The sequence below is a fragment of the Aquila chrysaetos genome, chromosome 11 (assembly GCF_900496995.4).
Source record: "Aquila chrysaetos chrysaetos chromosome 11, bAquChr1.4, whole genome shotgun sequence".
In the NCBI taxonomy this organism is placed as follows: domain Eukaryota; kingdom Metazoa; phylum Chordata; class Aves; order Accipitriformes; family Accipitridae; genus Aquila; species Aquila chrysaetos.
In genome coordinates this window covers 933429-957020 of record NC_044014.1, presented here as the reverse complement: position 1 = coordinate 957020, position 23592 = coordinate 933429, and the positions used below count along the sequence as shown (strand labels likewise).

The following is a 23592-nucleotide window of genomic DNA, read 5'->3' as shown; positions in this document are numbered from 1 at the left end:
CTCCTGTGGGCACAGCCGCCGTGACGTCAGCGGCCGCCCCGTTCGCATTGGCCGCCGCCGCGGGGCGGGAGGCGGGGGGGCGGAGTCAGGCGGGTCGCGCGCTCCCTCAGGCTCCTGCAGGCTTCCTCAGGCGCTGCCGCCGCCATGGCGGCGGGGCCGGTGGGAAGGTTCTCTGCGGATCGGAGGATCCGCCAAGCCTCCAGGAGCAGCGGGAGAGGTCCCGTGCTGGCCTCCGACCGCAGCCGGAGAGCCCGAGCTGAAGAACAGGGTAAATTCCTCAGAGAATTCCTCATTTTCCCACTGCATACCCACGCAGTGCTGTACGTGACCCGTACACCGCACGCCCACCCGTGTCCCACAACGTGCTTCCCGCTCGCGTGTGGTAACCGAATGCGGTGCTTCTTACATAAAGTTACTCAGGGCAAACACAAAGCTCTGCTTGGATTTCAAAGGAAACCATATCTGGTTGCCAAAGCGCAAGTGCTGGCCTCTAAACCAGTCTCTGATAGCTCTCAAACTAACGGCACAGGGCCTCGAAATAGATAATAATTAATTCCTTCTCTTTTCCAATGTTGGCTAAGGTTGTAATGCCATCCGAGCAGACAGCGGGGGCTCTCCAAATAGGAAACCGCTTAGTAAAGGCTAGTGTTGCCATTTGAAAGCAGATGCTGATTTACTGCTGGGAATTTATAAAAGCAAATATATAAGATTTTATTTTATTTAGCCAGAGGATGGGTAAAGTGTTATTTACTTAATGAGAGCATGCAGGCATTTTATTTAGGCTGAATGGTTTTCATTTCTGCCTTTCTGCAGTAGACAATGATGAAGCCCAAGTAAAATATATCTTCTGGTGAGATAGAGATAACTCTTTTCAGTGAGTTACTATAATAGCAAAGAGTATTAACCTAAAACCTTCCCAGAAAGACAAGGTCAGGATATTTTTAATATGTGCATTATGCTCAGTACAGCCAATGGATTATCGAACAAAGTGGAGTAAAGGTTTGGCCCATGAAGACATTTTCAGGGTCAGTTCTCCAGCTGTTAGTCCATCCTTAACACATTTTTCCATACCTCAGCCTTAGGCCTCCTGGGACTAAGGGAGAACTTTAAGTAGGACCTTATCTGTACTTCTTCCTTTGCATAACCCCAGGGCAGCTCTCCAGTCTAGTCCATGAGCCATGCACTGTGCACACAGGTAGGGGTGCAGAGGCTTGTCCTGGGCACAGCTGGAGGGCTGCTGTAGTGCCACGCTCCTCCCAGGCAGGCAGGCAGCAGTGAGAGGTGGTATGTATACAGCCCCTTCAGCAATCAGCCTTTCCAAGCACGCCAATGCCTAAATTATCCTTTGTTATGCCTGAGCACAGGAAATCTGTTGAGAAATTTGCATGATTAAAAATCAATTTTGTTCTACTAAGGAACTTAGGGAAAAATTGTCCTTGGCAGAACAAAATATAATTTTTAATTGAACAACTGTTCAAGAAGCAAGTTCCTTATGTTTATGCGTTTATTTATTATGTCCTCACGTGCTAGGCCCGATAGATGCGCACAGACACGGCTCTGAAAGCTGGAGGCTGCCTTGGGTTTGGCGCTCATCTTGTAGCTCTCTGCTGCTCTCTGCTGCCCAGCAATCTTCCCTTGGCACCCCGCTCGGTAAAGGAAATCCAGGCAGCCCTGAACACAGGAAAGAAAAGCAAGTTCATCGTTCCAGGAATGTGCTAGTCTTCTCCATGTGAACACTACACTTGCATGCTCAGGGACTGCGGCAGTGTTTAAGGAACAGAAAGCTCAATGCTTTATTGACACGAATATGGGCTGGCTGGCTCAGGAGGAAGGAGGGGTTCACCAAAGCAACTGCAATCTGGCTGACACAATCACCTTTTCAGTCTTCTCCCACCAAAAAAAAAATCTACGTGGAGGAGATTGACAGCCACTGGATATCCCCCAATCAACAGACCTTAAGAGCGCTTTCCTCTGCTCTAGGAACCACCAGTAACCCCACCGTACTCGTCACAGGTGGAAACGTGCTCTGGCAGTATCTTCTACTAGCAGAGAAAACCCTGATAAGTATTTGTCATGTGGTGCTGCGCAAACCCTGAGCATATCCTACGTGAAGCAGTGTCTTTGCAACAGGCTGTTGCTTGTTTCAGCAGGACAAATATCACATTGTCTCCAAACTGGCTTCCTCTGTTACTGGCTTTTTGGCAGCAACAGGCTCTTCTCTAGGAGGCATTTGGGAAAACACAGAGCTCTGTTAGGGTTTCCTGATGAAGTTGCTCCCCTGTTGTTCTCCTGGGAAGAAGAGAGGAGCTGATCCCACCTTTCCCCTCTGCAGGATGCACTTTATAATTGGGCAACTGTATGGGAAGGTAAGACAAGGCATTGTAGTTTCAAGCCCACTGTTTTTCTGGCGTGGTGGAAATACCTAGCTGGTGTCCAGTGTATTGAAATTGCCTGCAGGCCATTAGATGCTTCAGCTGCCCCAGTGTGCTGGGTGAAGCAAAAGGGAGAGGTATAAGAGGGAACTTGGAGCAATGCTCTACCTGCTACCATTAATGCACAGAGATTCTCTTAAGGGATTTCCAGCAACATTCTGCAATAAGAATGTGCGGCTTGTGGGCCAACTCTTCTGAGGTAGGAACTTTGTTCATTCGTAATAAAACAGTGCTTAATATTTCTATCAATACTTGACAGTACTCCCTCATCCTCAGCGTCGCTGCAAGGAGTCCCGGCCAGACCCCCAGACGCATGCCTGGGTCCCTGCACACTGGGCAGGTTGGGGGGGCACAGCTGGGTGCTCGCGAGTGCACTCCAGTGAGGGTGTCAGTCAAACTCAGTTTGTTTGAAAATAAAATCACTTTCTCCACCTTATTGGAGGGGAAATTGATTTTATTTTGAAACAAAAGGAGCAGCACTGTTATAATGTTGCAAAGTTATAACAACAAAACACCAGGGAAAGGGCACTATGTTTAACCTCTGAATGCGCATTTATGATTTTGCAGTATTCGTTATCCTAAACATCACAGACAAGGGGCTTGAATTAAAAAAATTTAATTACACGAAGAGAAAAAATGTCATAAATTGCTTGGAAAGGTATCATTTGGGTAGTAAAGACTGAAGTGTTAAAATTAAATTTTCAGGAATTTTTTCTGTCAACACTTCTGTGACTATGAAAAATAATTAATATTGCAAACCATGGGTCAGAGTCTGCTCTGACTTTGGTCATCTAAAGTTAATGGGAAAAAAATTACTGCTGTAGGTGTAATTACAGGTGTAGCAGGTATAATTACATGGATAGTTATAATAAATACATGTAAGTGCCTAAAATGCAATACCTGTGCTGAAGAGCTGGAATAAACTCTCCAGAGACCTTGCCAGAGCCTTGGGTGCACCGGTGGCCCCCCAGCCCTGAGCAACCGCCCCTGGGCCCCCTCCCACCCACCCTCTGCCAGTGGCCCTGGAGCCCCGGTGAAGCCCATGCCTGGGCCTTTGCTCCCATTGAGAGCAGTGCTGCAGGTGCTGTGCCTGCTCCCAGCCCTGCTGCTGGAGTATTTGGATCGTCTGACCTGGTTTATGGACATGCCTTTGCCTGATGATCGCTGGACTGTCAATGGGACATGTTGCTTCCTGTCACCACCCTACCCTGCTCGCCTGGCGTGGGGGAAGAGACGAGGCAAGAGAGTGGTCATCCAGTCAAGCCAAGGGGGATGGGAACAAGCTCAGAAAAGCTTCAAACCTTGACAAAAAGAAGCAATAGCCCCTTTCGTCAGTGCCAGCCCTCAAGAAGGAAGATTAGAATAATTTCAAAGTCCTTCCAAGGCAGGCAGCCAAAGGTGCAGTGTGTGTTGTGCAGATGTCAGGTGCCAGTGCTGCTTGTCAGGACTCTGCCAGGTAGCCTCTGCAAACAGCCTTGTGCTTCTGCTGCTACCCAGCACTGAAATGTCCCCACCGCACAACACATCTCTGACACTCACTTTCTTTTTGTCCTGTTTTCTGCTGACTGATCTGTTACGGATGTACTGCCACATCTTCCCTTCAGGAAATCAATTTACCAGAAGCCTTTTCTGCTTTAAGGCAGGTATAAAACAGGGTCAGATTAATCTTCTTCTGTACTAGTAGATATCACAACACAGCTGTGACAGCTTACTTCTGGGATCTTTCATTTGTAATTAGGTGAATGCATTTATTTTCATATAAATCTTTATGGTAAAAGATTTTTGGTTATTGCCAGAAAAGCACTGTGCTGTGATCACGGAAAATTGTAAATTGTATTGGATGAAATCTTTAAAAGCTTATCGATTTGTTAAGCTGCGATTCTCTTTCAGTTTAGAACTCACTTTAACTTTGTTTACTTGCATGTCAACAGAACAATCATGTATTGATTAGTTCCTTTTAAATCTGAGACAGTGACCCATCTCCACCATTGACTAAAGAAGGCAATATTTTTTGGATCATTATGAAGTCACGCTTGCCAGTCAGACAACTTCAACTTTGTGTTTAGTTTTAAGCATGTGTTTTTGTAGTGATGTGGCACCTTGCAACAGTTGTGAAGAACAGTTATTTTAGGCATTACACAAAAACTGTTTGTAATCTCAAACTGATTATAAACTTAAGTTAGTTTAAAAATGGATAATATTGATTGAAGTTTCTTTGGTTTCTTATTGATCTAAATCAAAGTAATCTATACCAACTTTATAATGGATACAGTGTAAGATAGGTGCAACCAGAGGGCAGTCTCAGGACTGATTTGGGAGAATGCGCCTACATCCCTTCAGATGGTGACATCACTGCACAAGACGAGATGAAGCTCACTGCTTTCATTACATGCCTCCTAGTCCTCTCTAGCAGCAAGGTACTACTGTCTTGCCTGCTGAAATCTGAGAACAACCTGTTTTCCTCTGTTTTTTTCACTGCCAACAATGGCTTACTTATTAACCTTCCTGGCTGCCTCTGGAAATCAAACCAGTATGTATATTTTTATGCTGTGCATTTCTTGGAATGGCGTTCATCATTAACTACCAAACTATTCTGACATACTAATTTCTGAGCTGTTCATACTTACCCACACTGTTGACATGAGGAGATCTAATAGTTACGCAGTCTACTGGTTTGACTTCTTTATATCTGAGATTTAAAAACCAAAACAATCTTGACACAGTGAATTTAATGATCTGATTTAATACACAGTCTAAAGAAGGAAAGGAATTAGGGGTTAGGGCTACACACAATAATCATACCAGTTTAAGCAAATGTATTTCTAAAGTGATTTAAATGGGGAAAGTCTTATGTAGACAACCTTAAATTGGCTTATATTAGCTTAGAAGTGGGTAAGATTGATCAAACTGTTGGGCGCAAGCCGTTGGGCGCTGCTGGGGAGCCCAAGCCTGCTGGCACCACAGGTTCAGAGCCCCCTGAGCTGCCTCTGGGATGGCATGACCTGAGCCGGAGCCTGCCTCCACACCTGAGCTCTGCTCCCCACCACCCCGAAGCCCCCAACAAAACGGCAGCCACAAATGTCACCAGTCCTGAAAGCTGCTGGTGAGGACCCCGATTTTGTGCATTTCTTCTGGCAGCCCTAGTGTCGGCTAACCTCATGGAATCAGGCAGGAAGACTGTGAATGGGACATACACCTTGTAAGTAATGAAGGAAGCAGAGAGGAGTAAAATAATGTCTCCTCAATCCATCAGGATTCGGGAGAAACTAAACGAGCAGAGAAGTTTCCTTTTGTATAATTTTTAATGTTAGGTTTTAAAAGGCATTTGCATTACAGGGTGGTGAGGCACTGGAGCAGGTTGCCCAGAGAGGTTGTGGATGCCCCATCATTGGAAGGGTTCAAGGCCAGGTTGGATGGGGCTTTGAGCAACCTGGTCTAGTGGAAAGTGTCCCTGCCCATGGCTGGGGGGTTGGAACTAGATGACCTTTAAGGTCCTTTCCAACCCAAACTATTCTATGGTCCTATGATACAGGGGTAGAGGACAGAGGAAATGAGATCCTCTTACAGGTGAAATAAAACCAGTACTTGGTGCAAAAGAGCCCAAGTCTTTTATTGGGGCCAATCTTGTTACTTTTTTGCGAGATTTTATTTCTTCAAGTTTAATTTATGAGCATGCATCACTGTTTCTTCCATATGCTTGTCTCTTTTCTATGTGTTATTTCTTTCTTACAGCAATTTCTGATGGCCCGGTGACAAAAATCTGATCATTACTATCATTCATTCCTTACAGAATCATCACTTGGCTTTGCAGCCTGGACAGGTGCAGGAAACAGGACTCATTGACTGTAAGTAGGACTTAATTAATTTTAGATATTCAGATGGATACTCTAACGTTAGGACTGAGAAGTATCACTCTCTTACTTCTTAAAGATGCTCATAGAATGAGGTTTGACATTAGAAATGCGGATCAAAGCTTACCTGAAAGACAAGCAAAGAAGGGCTCTCTCAGAACACCTTTTATCTGGCTGTAGCCCCAAGGTGTCATCATTCTGCTCCAGAAGATGAGGTGCAAAGGAATCCCCTGCAGAACAGGATCTGCAGTGAATGTTGACATCTATTGCTCCTGCCATCTGCATATTCCTCAGCAGAGCAGTGTCCCCGGTTATCAAGCATTGCTTAATACCCTTTACCTCAAGATGTCATCACAGTATTTTCTTGACTAAGGAGGTTTCGTTTTGTTCCATTTGGAGAGTAAAAAGAAACAAAAAAAAGCCTCTGGCGTAACTACTGCAATCCCAGGGCTTTGCTGTGCCTTTTGTACAGTGTCTTTCACATTTATCTGTAGCAATTACTGAGGAAGAGGCTGAGGAAAAGATTCATGCCCAGTTTCTGTAGATAGCTGCGCAGAGTGCTATGTGTAAAATCACCTGGCTGACCTGCTGATCTGTATTACAGATAAGTTGTAAACTGTGCTGAGATAGCTGAAAAAGACAGGAATCAGAATGTTAAAAACAAAAACCAGACCTCCATTGGTTTGCTTTTCAACCTCCAAAATGGACAAAATCCTGACTGCTTACTATGAATCAGAAAAGTAGAGCATAGCAATTTTTATCAGCTCTTATTTACTTGCTAGCTTCAGGTTTTTAAAGTTCATTAACATTTGTGTTCTGCGTGATAAAGCACTGTGCAGTGGAGTGCTTCGGACAAGACTGCAGTGGATACAGCTCAGTAAATGGAAATTGCCAGAAGAATGCTTTTTCTCTACCACTTGCTAGCTGAAAAACAAAAACTGATTCTTTGAGTGATGTAAACTAATGATGGTCTCTTGCTTTATATCACTTACAACACTGCTTTCAATGTTGTTTGTTTTACTTACAAACTCCCACAAAATGTTGCAATTCAACTCTAAAAATAGAAAATAGTTTTATTTATCCAATGGTTCAAAAGCTATTGTTTGTACAGCTCTCGTCAGCGCCACAGCCAATCCTTGTGTCATGAGGGAGATGGTTCCTGGGTGAAACTGGGGAACAGGCTGCAGCGTGTGGGATTTGGTGGTCTGCTCATCATGGCGTGGGCTGAGCTGTAGCCAGATGATCTAATTTTAAAAAGTGTTTGCTCAATAAAGAAGCAAGAAAGTGCTGAGCTTTTGTCAAAGCTGAAGACGGAGATTTCTGGGAGTTGGTAGTGCACCTTTGCGTGTGTTTGACGCCAAATTCAGTAGCTCTATGTTTGTAGATTGAGACACTAATCCTGCAGACTGGCGTTGTATTCCCACAGAGCCTTACTGACTTCATTGGGATGCCAAAGAGGCAGAAAATTTCAGATAAGCAGCCAGAACTGGTGCTTAGGAAAAACCACCCCTGTAAATGAGGAGTCTGTGTCTGTGAGTAATACTATGGTTTCACACCATGCAGCACAGTATGGATGGACAGAAAAAAGGAAAATTTTGAGCCTATGACTTTGATAGCAAAAACCCAAAGAGATTCTGTTCTTGCAGCTTCCTATCACTAGAAATTTTGTCATATTTTTGTCTTTCTAGGGGTTTCTATGAAGTAAATAGAAATTTTGTTCTAACGGTTTTCTTAAAGTGCCACTACATGTCCTTTTGTCAAAGGGTAGTTAAACTGCAGAGCAGGGAGAGAGGGCATGAGAAATACAGCGGTGGTTAACCACAAAAATAGGAACAGACTTCTAGGAATCTGGTTAGAAGTCGCACATGTTCCTTGGCTTTGCACTCAGGTGCTGCACAGTCAGGGGCTTTGGACTCGGGGAGAACCAGTTTTTTAAATGGAACATTCCAGATATTTAGGTATTGTTTAAGGGGAAAAAAACCCCCACACCTTCCTTTCTAAAAACTGAGAACATGCTTCAGGGTAGGTTTCTGCTTTCCAGTCCTGTGCTCAGATCACTCTGTCATGACTGTCAGCAGTTCACTGACATTCACTGGGAATGGTTCCCAGTCTTCACTGTCAGGAAGATATGAAAAACAAATAAATAGGCCCCATATCCTCTTTACTTCTAAATAATTTTGCAGTGTGGGGCTGTTATAAGTATCTTGTAACCAAATACATTAATTTCATCTGTATTTGTTATTCAGTTCTGCTGTAAAGGGGAATTTTCAGTGTAGTGAGTATGAATATTGAAAATTAATACCTTTTCAGTTATGAAAAGTAGTGAGAGACAGCAAGCTAGGGGTTAAAGACATGCTTTTCATATCTGCAATGCTTTAATTCCCAAATCATACCTTACAGGAGTTTGTAAAGACACCTACCTTTTTTCCACCATATTACCATTTCCACGTACTTTCAGAGCACGGGGTTATTCTGTAATGACAACCCTATAAGAGATAAGCTCCAATGCCTGGCCCTGCACTTACACGTGTAAGGTTTTCCATATAACTTGGTTCCATCTCCTTTGCTAGGAGCGAGTGCAAAGGCTGCTAGCTATTTTTAAATCCAAATATCCTTCAAATCTTCTCTGCCCTATTCAGTAATTTAGCCCCTGCTTCAGGTGGAGTTCTGTTCAGATTCAGTCCGTGCTGGATGCAAATCTTTGGCTTAATAATTAAGCTGAAAATGCAAGTCCTTCTAGCAGCATCCAGGTACAAGGGGACCTCAGTCTGCGTTGGAGGTGAGCTGGTTTTATACCAGCATGCTTGACTTAGATTTCTGAAAGGGAGGGCTTTCAGTTTTCAGGGAGCTCGTGTGATGACGTGCCTGCACTCAGCTGCAAGCTGCAGTGACACTGCAATGGCTGAGGGGCGGCTGCTGGATCTTCGCAATGAGATCATTCTCCCCGGAGGGAGCAGGATTTACAGTGCATCACCCAGCAACTGCAGCCTTCTTGTGAAATTCATCTTTAGCTTCTCCTCAGTTAGGCTGGTCTGATTCTTCACTTTGGGGGTGTGTACATGGTGAGCAGATTTTACTGTATGGTTGATTTTTTTTTTTTTCTTTTTTTTTTTTCTTCTCTGTCCTCTAAATGCTTCCCTGGACTGATTTATGAATCATTTCTCATCTGATTCCACTATTCAGAGGATAGAGATGGAAAATATAATCTTATGCAGCAGGGATGGATTTTTTTTTTTTTAGCCTTTTGCAGTGTGAATCGTAAAAATCCTTTTAAATCTGTCTGCTAGGAACAGCCTACAGGTTTTAAAATGAAGTGCACTGCATACAAGGAATGGTACTATCCTCAGGTAAAGCAGACAAGCAGTGTGCATCATGACGGAGCATGCCTGTGAGGTTAGTTCCTATACATGTTTATGCATATATAAATATTTACATAATGTGTGCTATATATATATATCTATGTTACACATGAATCATCTGCTACCTAAAGGCTTTGTATAATCCATTTTCAAATGTCCTGTTTTGATTCTGTTTGGGATTTTTTTTCCCCCTTAATACCTAGTTTCTCTTTGGTGTGGTTAATAAACATAGCTCCAATTTGCAACCGCTTTGCTTTAGGATGCGAGCAAGCCCATCGAAGATAATGTCTCTGCCTTTCATTGGTTAAGCAGGCTGCACCTTCCTGCTCCATTTATTCGTCAGGATCTTCATAGAGTCTCCGTCATATGTGATTGAGTTGAAATGTCAGGGCCTGTAATTGTTGATAAATCTCCACTGCAGCTGTAAATGTTGGTGTTTCAGAGTAATATAAGTTATGATGAATTACTGTAACAAAGTAATCTGGTTACTGTGCTCACTGAGTAACTGATTTGGACATTTCCTATTTTCTGAACTCCAGTGCATATACTGTGTATCTTGAGAACTGCTTCCTATTCTGTGCTGTTTAACCTGTTAGATTAAAAAAAAGAAAGTTCATATTTTTCCAGCTGCTTGCTCCCTTGGTGGTTTTAAATGTCATTTCTCTCATCAAGATTTCTTTTCCTTTCAGTTGATGTGGCTGTGCCTCTACTGACACTGTTTAAAATGCAGACAGAAATTAGAAAACAAATACATTCGAGTCAGATTGACTTTTGTCTGTTATTTCTCACATCATGATACTTCCAGAGAAATGTGTGTAGTATAAAATAATAATTTACTGTCAGGAGACATTCGCTGCTGTCAGTCTAGGCTCACAGCTCTCAGCTGACATAGAGCATTCCTAACCTACCACCTGTTCGACGCTTCTGCTCTTCTCTGTATGTTTAAGTACATGGTAGGTGCTTAAAGTATGCTTAGAAATGGAAAGTTTGGTGTAGGGGCTGTCTGAACACTTTACTTTTGCAGTGGACTTTCTGTCTATTTTGTTTTGGCTCTTGTCAGCTTTCTGACTAGTAACTGCTTGTTCTTCACCTGGAAATATGAGGCTGGTAGAAAGTTTAGCTTTTGTAGTGGTGAATTAAAAGGCAAATGTCACCGGTATGGGGCTACAAGAAAGCCTTGACTAGAGGAAGTTGCATTTGTCACTAGGCCCTGATGGAAGAAATAGCACCCCATTTTAAGATGACTTTTAAGAATGTACTTAAGGCCCATTGGTTGTCTTGAAAAATACTAGTGTTGAATATATTTATGGAACCGTGTGCCTATAAATCTTTCCCTTATTATATGCTCTGAAAGTGACAGTTGTCAACACCTCCTACTTGGTAAAGTTTCAGAAAGTTTCCAAGTGCACTGTCAATTTATATGAAGAATAAAACCTTGTTTCACTTTTTTTTTTTCCAAAATTCATCTCTAAAATATTACCTTTTATTGTGGATGGCTCAAATTCAAAATAGTGTCAGCAAATGAATGTTAACAAGTGAAGGCCTTTAAATAATGATCTTTTTTAACACTTTCCTTTAAAACATCTAAGTTTATCACCTTCTGCAGTGTAGCTCTTCATGTATAATCAACAGCAGAGTTTCAGTTTAAATGGAAAAATACAATAAAAAAAAAAGAAGGTTCTAAAAATTTTACACAAACCAATTGACTGGGATGTAGGATTTGAACACAAAGCTATTCCATCCAACTACTCTGGTTGTGAGACACTAACAGGACTGAGTAATTTTGAGACAGATAACAGCATTTGTACCAATATATGTTATGGTAAAAACAGCCAAATATTAGCCAATACTTCAGAGTTCCAAATTAAATCATTCATGTAATCCTATCTTTATTTGACCACAACTGACTAGTAGCATTTATCTGCATGTGAAGGAAAAGGGGAGCTTACTTGTCCCTAGAACATCAAGTGTTGGCTATTACTGGTGGCAAAATACTAAGCAATTTCTACGAGGCATCTAACCTAGAAAGGTATTCGTTGATTTTCCTTTGGCACTTTACAGCCAAGTGCTCTGTAGTCAAATAGACCTAAAACCCCAAAAGGTCTCAGGAATTTAATATAGTTCTGTAGAAATTGTTCTAATGGAGAATGACATCCTTGTAAGTTTTTAAAAAACTCTTCAGTTCTATGCAAATCCACAAATTGTTATTTCCAGGAACACGTGATTAGGGATTTGTTATTCACTGATGATACAGAATCAAGATGTAGGTTCAATAAATTTAATCGATGTAGCTTCCTATATTCTCCAGCATGACCCTCCCTTTTGTACTCCATAAAAGCAGAGGCAGTGTCTGAGGAGAAATAGTTCGGAAAGGCTTGAGAAAATGTCTGGAGGACAAAATTTGTTTCCTCAAACACACACGCAAGCGGCAGGGTGTGGAGTGTTGTCTTTCTTTAAGCCCAATAAATAACCTGTTGTGCTGCTTTTTCAAGCTATTCCACTGGTGCCACGGTCATTTGACCTTGACAAGGTCGCGTGCAAACAGGGACCTTATTTTTCATGGAGCTCGGGTGAAAAGAAGAGTCAGTTTAAGGTGCAGAGTGTATTTTCTATCCTTTTAACTAATGTTTCTGGGTTCTGTGGTTGGTTTCAGGCTCAGTTGCCATTTCATAACGCAGCTGGGAGGCCTGGCTGCTTGGTGAAGCTGGTTGCGGGTCTGGGTTTTGAAGGAGGACGATGCTGCCTGAGCTTTCCCAGACTAACTGGGATGAGATGTCCCAGGACTAACTGAAACCTGCATCTGGTCTGGAAAGCTGCTGCCTAAATGATGTTGGATATTGCATGAGACTGATTTTGTCGTAGTTCATAGCCAGAATTTATTCCACTGGAAGTAGCTTGGTATTGATTGCGGAGCAAACTGTTAGCTGTGGAAGATTGCTGTGGTGTCAGATGCTGTTCAGAGTGGCCATCAGTCTGTGGCAATCCTGATTCGTCTATATCAACCCTTTGAAAATCAGTATAGATGTAATTGATTCAACTTGGGCTTTTAATACCAAAAAGACTTCTCATCTTTCTTCTGACTGCTCTGTTTTGTCTTGCATGACCCTTAGTTGCATAATAGATGTGTCCCCTGGCACGTCCCATAGGTAAAGGACAGCATTAATGAACTCCAGATGGTACATACTATATTTTATTGGGATGTAAATCTGAAACAAACTGTATTAATCGTGTTTAATTTAAAAAGAAATTGCACACAAAAGGCCTGATTCCGATGCCACCAAGCCAATGTCAGAAATCTTACTGACTCCAGGGACTCAGGATATGCCCGGAGGGAGAACTTTGTGAAACATCTAAAGTGTCTGAAGATTTACTGATTTGCACTAACTTCTAGTGGGACTCTTACACTAACATTCCCATGGCCCTCCTGTAAAGCTTTTGCTACATTTTGGATTTTAACTAATTCTATACTGAAATAATGATTTGAATCATTTGATATTAGACTACTTTTCTAGCTGCCTCCATAACAAATGAATTCGAGCCATGGTTTATAATAAGAATGTGTCTAGTTTGGATGAGGCCAGTGCTTTTAAAGCAAATCTCTTGAAGATACCCATTTGCACTTTGGTTTGCATGATGGTATGGTCTCAGCATCCACAACCTGGATTCCTTTTGGATAAAACTAAATCCGAAGGCGTTTTCCAACCAGTAACTGGTGCTCACACCACAGGATAACACTAGATTTTGAAGTTCCATCAAAATGTTCCATAATGTTGGCCTTTTATAGATACAGGGTTCATTCTTGTATGTGGTATTTTCTTACTCTATCTGAAAAGAAATATTGGCAAAGAAAATTAATGAGAAACTTGAAGGCATAGTAGAAATCTAATATAACCATCCAAAGCACAGATTTTTCTTTACCTCAAAGGCTAAGTTTCAGATTTTCACATAAATAGGAAAAAACCATTCCCTAAATGTAGTCGATGTGGTCATGTTTGTACGTTGAAGTAGACAGTAAGTTATACCCACAGCCTTTGTCACTTTGGAGAATTGCAGAGGTTTGTGTACCGCAATGTGATATCTGAATTTTGCCCTGGTTCAAAGACAGGAGCTAGCAAGTACCAAGTATTTGGTGCATAGCAGTAAATATCCATAGTGATTTATGAGACGCTTGTTGGCATTTTTATCTTTACATGTTGCTTGTGTTGTTAGCAAAATAAAATGATTAATCACAATGCATTATTTCATTATTGTCTAATATCATCATTACTTCTTGCATGCTAGGTAAGGCTGGATTGTCCTGACAGTATCCCTTGGGAAATGCTGGATGGGAAGGCCAATTATATGTATGGTTCAGAACACGGAGTACGTGGCTGCGAACATGCAGGTGCTGGGAGCGCAGGCGACTGCACTTATTGCTCAGCTCTTCCACCCACTTTCCACAAAGCCTTTCCCTGTCTGGAAAATGGGGGTAATACACTGAGCACGTTGAAGCTTGCTGACAGTAAATGTTATGTGAGAGTGAGTCAGGTCTTGCTGCTGTGACTTGTGTGATGATCACTGGAAGTTTGAAGATCTCTAGTTTGCATTCAAAGCAAAGTCAGAGGACGCTACAGACAAAGGAAATATGTGCATGAAGTTAGTAAAGTAAAAATGCGAGGGTCTTAAAGGAAAATTTATTAGCTTGATCTGTAGTAATAATAAGTAAATGGAAAATACACTGAATTAATGGCCAATATTAATCCATTTTATCTCAGATAATGCTTGCCATTGTTAAAAGGCTTTTCTCTCCAATCAAAGCACTTTCAGGATTTTTAGTGTTTTGAATGGCTACTTAAAAATTTACTTTACTGGTGGATCACAACTTTTTACTGCATAAGCTATCTATTTTACCAGTTGTCCTTGAAGGAAGCACTATGGATTTTGTTTTTGTAAACAAACGTGCTATTTCCACAAAGATGTTGGCTCACAATGGCTGTAACTCAGAGCGCTGCTGGGAGCAGCGGGAGACTTCCCTGCGCTCCCATGGGTGCCTGCAGGTTCTGGACCTGGAGGGCTAAGGCAGTCTTGTCACGCCAGGGTGAATGATATATTATTTACGTTGCTTGCAGAAGGATTAATTATACGGTTTGACACTTTCACCTTTTACTTGTGTCTTCTTTTTTCTCAGTATTTTATGCAAGGCATTATCAGGTGCTGTTTGGGTTTGCCCACAGAGATTGTGAAGGTGGCAGGGAGAGGCTAGCTGCACTTACTACCCTGTCAGACACTGGGCTATTCTGCTTCTGTCTTTTTCACCTCCCAGCTTATTTTTTTCCTGCTCCATAATATAGACTGTAAATTCATTTGGTATTCATTGTTGAACAGCTCAAATAACCATGGGTTAGGCATTGAGAAAGACTAGTTCACTTTAAAAAGTATAGTAAAGGCTGATTTTTGTCACCTGAGATCACAGATGGCAACATTCAGCAGCACAGTTAAAGAAAAATCAAAACAAGTGTTTGAAACAAAGGAAGGTATTTTGGTTTAGTTTTCTGTACTTTTCCCAAGCTTTCCTGAACACGTGGCTGGTTCCTGGATTTGCACATGTGGAAATTTCAATTCCCCGTATTGTTGATACCAGTTTATGTGATTTATAGGGACAAAACCATCACTGCCAAAGCTTTGGACTTTGCTGGATTGCAAGCTTGTAGTGGAAGGGAAATGTCATTATGTTTTACTTCCCTTAGGATACATACAAGCTTTGCAGGAGTTAAAAAACTAGTTGTTTGCTCACAGGTGTCCCTCATTACACTGTCAATTAGCCCAGCAGGCTGAGAAGTGCTGACCTGGTTTTAGGCAGAGCCTAGCAGGGGTGTCTGAGGGAGTTCTGTCAGGCAGCTCTTTCTAAACAGAGGTAATTTTGTTGCTTTCTTAGTTTGGGGTTTGGTGGTTTGTTTGGGTTTTTTTTTTCTTCTTCCCCTGTTACTGAAATATCTGTGTGTCACTTAAAGCTGGCTTATGGTTTTGGCCTAGTAAGGTTTTATAGTCACAAATCAAGCAAAAACATAGTGAAGAAGCAAGCAACCCAGAAAATGGGATAGATCACAGATTTGAAGAGGAGTGGAAAGGAGAGGAACGCTTGATACCCTCCTGGTGTTGTTCCACATGAAGTAAGCGGTGGGTAAGGATGTCTGGACTGGCCGAGGCAGGCAAAGCAGACAGCACAGAGGATGGGGAGAGTAACTGAGTTTGAGTGTCAGACTCATCATCAAGAGCAGGAGCAGAAAAATGCAACTATACTCTTTTTCCCTCAAAGTTTGTTAGGGTGAATTTTTGGTTGGGGTTTTTTTTTTAATTATTATTATTTTCTTTGTTCAAAGGGAAAATCTGAAATAGAGAAGTGTGAGAAATAACTTTCTTCAGAAGTGCCTGGTAACCAGCAGGATTGCAGTAGATGGCCAAAATCAATTTGGTATTGACAGAGATGGCACATCCAAACCCACAGGAGAGCAGGAAGATGAATAAAGCCCTCAGAACACCTGCAGGCAGCCGGAGTGAGCTCTGCTGCTGTGTAATGTGAGGCTTGGTAAAGGACTTGTAAAAATTTGGGGAAAAGCTCTTGGCGTAAAACTTTTTTTTCCCCTCCTTTACTTGCAAAATACATACCATTATGAGAAATACAGCGTGAGGTTTTGTTTTTTTTTTTTTCCCAAAACTTAAGCTGAGGTTGGGGAATCCCCATTGCCTTTCTGTTAATGGTCTATGCTGTGAATGCTGCTTTACTGTGTGAAAGCCCCAGGAGCGCATTGGGGATGGCAGAATGAGATAATGCCATACGAGGTGCACCGGTCAATGCGGGTGCAGGTAGTTTGTGCTGGGCTGATGTCTTCTTCGGGTACAGCCTATGCCATTGACAGCCTAGGAGAGCTGAGACTCTGTAATCTCAATGCAAAGTCTGGATTTTGCTAGGGAGAAGGAAACTATAGGTGTTAAACTTTTTTTCTGTTTTCACTTTGTTATGACCATTTATATCTGGCACTAGAGAGAAGCGTGTATGGCAAGGAAATGAAGTAGGCCTTGGGGGCAGGGGCTGGCCTTACAGCATGGTTTGTATTTGCTCTCTAGTATCTCTAGCAACCTCTCATGAGGAACATCAGGAGTGGAGAGCAAATGATCTTCATGGCCCAAGATGCATTCCCTTTCCTAGATAAGAAGTTGGGCATTTTCTGTGTGTACCGAGTTCATGTGGAAGAAAAAGGTGTAAGAAATTTCTTCCATCAGCTAAAGCTAGAGGCTGGAGAGACAAGATAGTCAACAGGAGCAGACTTAAACCAGCACTGCATGCTTTTGGAAAATCTGAAACGGCTCCCAACAAGCAAGGTGCTTATTCATAGGCATTGGCCTATTTATTGGTGTTGGCAAGGGGCTGGGCATCAGTAACAGGCCCAGTTTAGTTGTCCATCTCAACATAGTAACTGCTTTCCATCTCCCTGATGCTTTCAGAAATGATTGGATGTATTTTACTGTAAGAGCATAACAGTTATGTGAGGAGGAAAAAGTTGCTTATTAACTCAGTGTTATGAATAAACATGTGAAACTAAAGAAAAATAGGTGCTTTGCTAAAAACTTTGTTACTGTCATTTAAAAATAAGTCACTCAACAACTGCATTTGATGCTGAAGAATATTATACAGGCATGAATATTTTTCTTCTGCTTATATTTCCATGTCAATCAACAAACAGTGGTATCAAGTAGTTCTAGTCAGCTCAGGAGTAGGTGTACTTACTGAGAAGGAATGTCTACGTAGAAATAGATGTACATGTAAATCTCCAAATCATGAGTGAAAGATGGGGAGCAAAAGATGCAAGGATTTGTTTAAACAACAGATGCACCTTTGGAACAGAGTTTGAGGGTGTTACTGTATACCAGCACTAAATTAAACCAGGTAATTCAGTTACTAATAAAAAACGTCCTGGAAACTGTGAAGTACATTGCTCCTACCTCCAGCCAACCCTCAGGCTTAACACCTGTCTTTTAATTTCCCTTAGCATCCATTATCTCTTTACCACTTCTTTAAATACTTCTGTTTCTAGGAATGTATGTAGTAACTCTGGGTGTGATTTAAGAGCACTGGAAGTATCTTCTGTCTATCATAATTTTAACCCCTGTGCTGCAGTCCCTGTGTCTGTACTCTCAGCTCCTGGCACATTGTGTAACGTATGGATGGAACAGTTTTAGAGGTGGGGCAGGCATTTTCCATAGCACTTTCTTGAATAACCCAGCCTATGTAAGCATATGCCGAAATGGCCATCTCCTGTGTACTCCCAAGCAGGTAACTCCAGCTACCCCAGGTGCTGGGCTTTGCCTTTTTTCAGCAGTTGCACGAACTCGCTGACCGACTTTGTGCTGAAGCTGCTGAGCAGCTGTTCAGCAACGGGCTTTCAGCTCTTGTTTATGGCCTCTTGCTGTTAGTGACTTGCAGCATGAAGCATGCTGCTGTGCTGCTGAGCATGCACCTGCATTGCAGGTTTAACACTGTTACTGGCAGGATGAGCCATTGACTGATCTGATTCTGACAGTTTTACTGTCTCAAGCTTGCCTTGGTGCTGCGGCCATCCAACGCTGCTCTTCTAGCTGTGTGGGCTGAGCACGTAACTAATTAATTAAAGAGTTAATTTTTAACAAAGCAACTGGATATTTAAAATTGTGGATCAGAACCCACTTCTAGGCACAGAAAGAAATGTAGAAGTAGCCTCAAGGCATAGCCTCAAGGCATGGTGTACCTGGGAAGATTTTGCCCTTTGAGCTTCTTGTAAAAATAATCTTTAGTGCTTGGATAGTATGCTAAGGTGTTTAGTACTGGATATGACCTGTATGTTTCAGATTGCTGTGATTGATTAAGTAATGCCATACCAATAAACAATTATTTTAATATATATTTTTATATATATGCATACATGCACACATAGATACATAGTATACAAGAGTATAAACTCTTTAGGAAAAGGAAAGTCAAACTGTACAAAAGCGAAACTAATTTTTTCTCGCAAAGATTTTTTTTTTTTTTCCTGCTATGATCAACACTAAGGACCTGAAATGTTTTATCTCATTAAGAGCAATAATTACTATTTTGCTCAAAGGACCTAGACATACACATCAGTTACATTCACTGATGTAAATGGAGACGTTTCCTCACATGGAAAAAACAGGCAACAGACCCCTTCCCCAAGGTGAGCACTTCAGGAGTAATAGCTGATGGTGTGCAGAACCTTGGATGCTATTTTAAAAAAAGGCAACTTTTGTTTATCAGTGACATTTCATAAAACTTAGCTTTGGTTTGCTAGCTCAAGGTTATGATTATGAACATCATTTCATGCATGCTTATTTCATATTAATGTGACTCAACTATTGAAAGTAATGTAAGTGCAAGCTTAGGTCCCTCAAGTTTCCCTGGAGTTTTGGATTCCAAGCACTAGCTTGACTCACCTTGAGTCAAAATTTTGAGATATTATTTACAGCCAAAATCAGTTTTACTATGCCTAAATTTAGGCCATCAGTCATGCAGGTGGGATTAGTAGCAGTTACTTGTTACAAAAAAGTATTTATTTCATTACTGTTGTGTTTTCATATGGAAGTTCAAACCAGTTGCTGGATTTTGATTGTGTCCTGCTTACTGTGTGTCTATAAAGTCTGTATTAAACATCGGAAATATGAAGGAAGTGAAAACCTGAATGGCACAGACTTGCCCCTGGAGATTAGAATATTGCTTCGTTTCTTCTACAACTCATAAGAGTTTTAGCTCATTGTTTTCCAAAAAAGCCTTTGTGCAGTAAACTGTAAGCACTTTGTGTTAGACAGCTTTTCAGAAATATGTGACTATCTTAATTGCTGTCTCATTCACAAGAAGAGGACTAGAAAGGAGCTTATAGAGCCAAAGCTGTATGTAAAGTATCACATTTGGGAGGCTTACAGCACCTCTTCATAAAGTTTATTTTGGATTCTGAAATATTTGTAATATTCTCTCTGGGATATAGGTTTGGGGTTTTTTTTAAACATTGTACCACATCTACTTCGAAGATGAAGCATGGAAATTTATTTTTAGCATTTGCTGCTAAGTCATCAGAGATGATAAAGGACAAAGAAGAACAAAATTTACAGGTCTCTTCTCTTTGCCAATAGCAGGAAAAAAACCCACACTGCTTCCTGGTTGAGTAAGCAGCTTTTTTCTCCAAACTCCTTCTCCAACCCCCTCAGCTGGAGCTGACTAGGTGAGAGCAGGAAGAGATCCATTCCTCATCCTGCCTGGGGTTTAGGCTACTGTTGGTTTTTTTGTGTTCCTTTTTTAAAGAAATGAAATGCAAATTGCACATATATTGTTCTGTGCTTTGTGGATTTGCTCCTAACCTTGAGCTCCTCGGATGCAAGCTACTGCCATGGAGGAGGAGGATGGCATCGTTCACGTGGGGGTGTGCCTATGCCTCTGCTGCTCTGTGTCAGCTGCAGCTCTGGGGTCCAGCTGGCCTTGCAGACTTTCTGGGATCAGGTTGGATTTTTGTCTAGATTCCTTGGAGGTTTTGTTTTTCCATAGAGGGATAGCCTATACTAACACACGACAGTGAAAACTGTTGGCTTTTCATGCGCTAGCCCAACTGAAACATCTCAGAAATGTTTTTCCTTCTTGGGAAACTTCTTTCACCCTTTAAGCTCCTCCCAGATAGAATGCAAACTTATCACTTGACACAAATGCATTCTTTTTGGAAGAAAAATGTTTTACAATAGGGCTTTTAAACTCTTGTGTTTAATTAAAAGTAAGCAATTCTAAAAATTCAAATGTCATTCTAAAACATTTTAGTTTCATTTTTTACATCATCATGGCAATTTTTTTATCTTAATATTTTGACTGAAATGATTGAGAAATAAATCCATCATAGAAATTCTTCAGTCAGCAAAGTTCATCACAGTAGCTGTGTGCTTCAGATATTGCCTTTTGCCTATGGCCCTTTGAAATCTTACTGTAAATATAATTTACTGATCTGCAGCAAAGTTACTGCCCATCTATTTAAAAAAAAAAAAAAAAGAGGGAGACTATGAAAAGAGAAAGTACAGGGCAGGGATGTGATCGTAGTCTGGTACAAGACAGGCAGAAGAGGGTCTGAAATAAAGCAAAGCACACCAAGGGCACAGCAGCGCGGGCAGCCAGGGCTCCATAGCAACTGCAGCTGCTCCCATCAGGAGGGATTCAAGTGTTCTGCTGGGTTTGGGGTTTTTTTAAAGCTGCTGCGTGGGTAAGTTGTTCCTGAGTATATATTTGTTTTCAAAATCTTTTTGGCTACAAGTCTGTTTGCCAGTGAAGAAAGTCATCTCTTCTTTAAATCCAGTTAGTGAGAGCGGTGGTAATTGCTGCAGATGGACTGAGCAAGTCTTGCTCAGCCCTTGGAGATCACATCGGCTGGCCTGTGTCTTCCAAATAATTCTGCTGGGGAGAAACACGGCGTGTGCGGCAGCTTCTCATCTGGTGGGGAAGGATGGGGTCTGTTTGCATCTTAGGCTCTGAAGTATGAGGTGGGGAGGGAAGGAGTAGAAATTCCCAACTGGCAGTAAGGCAAAAATACTTGTATTTTCAGAGACCCATGAGAAAACTTGTTTTCTTTTCCTTTGATATGGCTGTGTGCTAAAAAGCTGTCAGAGTGTGGGTCAAACCAAAATAATATTTTTTTGCCTTAACCTATGCTATAAAGACAAGCAGGAAGGGAAGAAGGGTGAGACAAGGTAAACTTTGATCACAAAAAAATGTCTATTTAGCTCAAAACAGGATATTTTATTTCCATTTTAAGGATATTATAACAAAAACAAAGCAGTGGAAATAAAGAGCCAGACTGCTTAAAAAAAAAAAAAAAAAATCAGTGAGGAAGAAATAGATATGCTACAGCCTTTCCTCCTGTCTTTCTCCCCCCCTTTCAGAGATATTACCGTAGTTACTGTATAGTTAGGGTGAACCTGGTGGGATTCTTTCCTCGTGGGAGGATTCAGACTGGTGCCTCCCAATGCTTTGAAGAAAGGCCGGTGTATTGACTGTCTGTGAGCAGAAACTTTTGCAGTGGGAGGACAGCTGAGCAGGCAGAACAGGCTGCCCAGAGAGCTCCTGCTGTCTCCTTGGGGGTTTTGAGCCTTACTATTTTAAATTGTGATTCTATAGTGCTTCAGGCTAATATTGATTTTTTTGTTTTTATTCAAGTATTCACCTTATGGTCTCCTGCATGCCATGAAAATGTTATTCTTCTGTTTTCTTACTCATTCACTCGTTTAATCCATTGTGTGGACAGGGACAGGGCTCCCCCTGGTAGTGGTGGAAGCAGGGGTGAGGCTGTGGGCACCCCTGGCCCCACAGGCACTTCCCAATCACCCTGCGCTGAGCATCGTCCGTGAAACCTGGCCTTGCTGCACCCAGAGCTGAACGGGGCTGGACCTGCAGCCTTTGATTCCTCTCTTGTGCTTGCTTTTGTGAGTTATTAGCAAATAGAGTTTATAGTGGCAGTGACAATATCTTTCTTATCTTTGATTTAAAGTGAGATAGTAAAAAAAAAAAAAAAAAGGAAAATAACCCTGGGGAAGAAAAAAAGTCAGTCCTCTATTATCTGGTGTAATGGGGAACTGGGACATCTTTGATAAGGAAAATAATCTTGTAGGATCGATACAGTGGTGCTGGGAGCACCCCAGATCCTGCCTGGGAGCTGCCATGGGTTCATGGGGATCAAGGGAGCCCTATGCATCCCGTACAGCAGCATCCTCTTTGGCAGGAATCTTGGAGGGAGAAGAAAACAAATCTGAGATGGATGGTTATTGGGTTTGTGTCTCAGACCTGATGAATGGCTGGCACTGGAGCTGGCCTGGAGCTGTGGATGTTCAGCATTTCTGGAGACAGTTCATTGTACCTGAACACGTGTTGCCTAATGACTAGCTAGGCTGCTTAGGTTAGTGTAAGAGATTGGGTTTTACATTGGAACAGGCTTGGGATTTTAAAATGTTGATTAGCTGTTTTATTCCTGAGCTGTTGGAGTTCAGTTTCTTAACAGTGAGAGCCACAGGTTGCACAGGCAGGGCAGTACACCCTGTACCTGCAGCCCCACCAGGGTACTGCCATCTTACATAGATAGGCTCAGCCTAACAGAGAGCAATCTCAGTCTGTGCAACTTGCCTACACAGAGATTTCCGTGCACAGTTTCTCCCTGGTTTCGGCAGTGCAGAGCAGAGGGAGGCAGTGGGGTCTGGCTCATGAACAGGGGCTGTAGTTGGGGTGAAGAGCTCTTTCCTCGTGCACCCCGTTGCCCTGCTGTGTGCCAGGGCTCATGCTGAGCGCAGCCATGGGGTACGAGGTGACCACTGACCCTCCAGCTGATCCGTGTCTGTGGAAGGGCCAGAGGGATGCTTTCAGTGGGCAGAGATGACAGGGCAGGAACGGAGGCAGCTGCCTCGCTCCTGGGGCGCTTCCCACCCCCACCAGCCTGCATGGGGGCTTCTCAGGCAGGAGGCTGAGCTTCAGCTGCATCACAGATGCTCACAGATCTTGAATGCCTGACTAGGAGCAGCGTAACTCCTAGGCTAATAATAAGACGCCACCTTTTCTTTTAAATACAGTGTAGACAGAGGTTGGGAATTTTTTCTTTCTCACCCAGCCTGATTCCCATGCAGGCTTGCATTTCGGTTTTCCTCAAAGAAACTGTTTCCTGTTGTCATAACGTGACCAGATGGGGAGGGTTGAATGGAAATATCTCAGGAGAGACCAGCAGAGAAGTGGATCCAGGAAGCAGATCCTCCCCGTAATGTTGGCATGGTTTGGTAAGTTCCATCTGAAAAATAAAAAGCGGCTCCTTTGCTGAGTCACAGCCCCCTCGGAGCTGGAGCTGTGACAAGCTGGGAGATGCCGTGCTGCTGGAGTTGAAGCAAAGGTGAGGAAAGGCTGTCCAGAATCCT

The 23592-nt window shown here is 42.3% G+C and overlaps 1 protein-coding gene across 43 annotated transcripts in view; it reads left to right on the top strand.

Annotated features, from left to right (window-relative positions):
* Window positions 1-9149: 9149 nt before the first annotated feature.
* The window catches only part of JAKMIP3 (Janus kinase and microtubule interacting protein 3), a 91061-nt gene continuing 76618 nt past the window's right edge, over window positions 9150-23592 (top strand). For 25 of the 43 annotated variants that reach the window (XM_041127304.1, XM_041127302.1, XM_030029901.2 and 22 more), the window contains exons 1-2: window positions 9151-9345; window positions 9571-9676. The gene's annotated coding sequence lies outside the window, so the exon portion shown is untranslated. Of the gene's footprint in view, window positions 9346-9570; window positions 9677-20798; window positions 20907-23399; window positions 23458-23513; window positions 23568-23592 lie in introns of those variants that run through there. The other 18 variants (XM_041127305.1, XM_041127296.1, XM_041127295.1 and 15 more) reach the window with 7 other exon arrangements.